Raw genomic sequence first — 278 nt, 5'->3', positions numbered from 1 at the left:
ATCCATGAACAGCAAAGGCCAGGACAACACAGCAGCAGGGTAGCCAGCCACTTGACTGTCCTCAGCACCTACAGGACGAAGGAACAGACTGTGAGGTGACTCAACACCCTTGACATGACCGAAGGCCCACACTGCACTGATGGAGGAAGGTCATTGGTTAATTAAATAAAGAAGCTGCTTGACCTGATAGGTTAGAACGTAGGTGGGAGGAGCAGAACGCTGAGAGGAAGAGGAAGTGAGCTCAGAGACTCGACAGCTCTCCTCTTGGGAGCAGACGC

The sequence above is a fragment of the Microtus ochrogaster genome, chromosome 19 (genome assembly GCF_000317375.1).
Source record: "Microtus ochrogaster isolate Prairie Vole_2 chromosome 19, MicOch1.0, whole genome shotgun sequence".
Classification (NCBI taxonomy): domain Eukaryota; kingdom Metazoa; phylum Chordata; class Mammalia; order Rodentia; family Cricetidae; genus Microtus; species Microtus ochrogaster.
Note: the sequence above shows the minus strand (reverse complement) of the source record.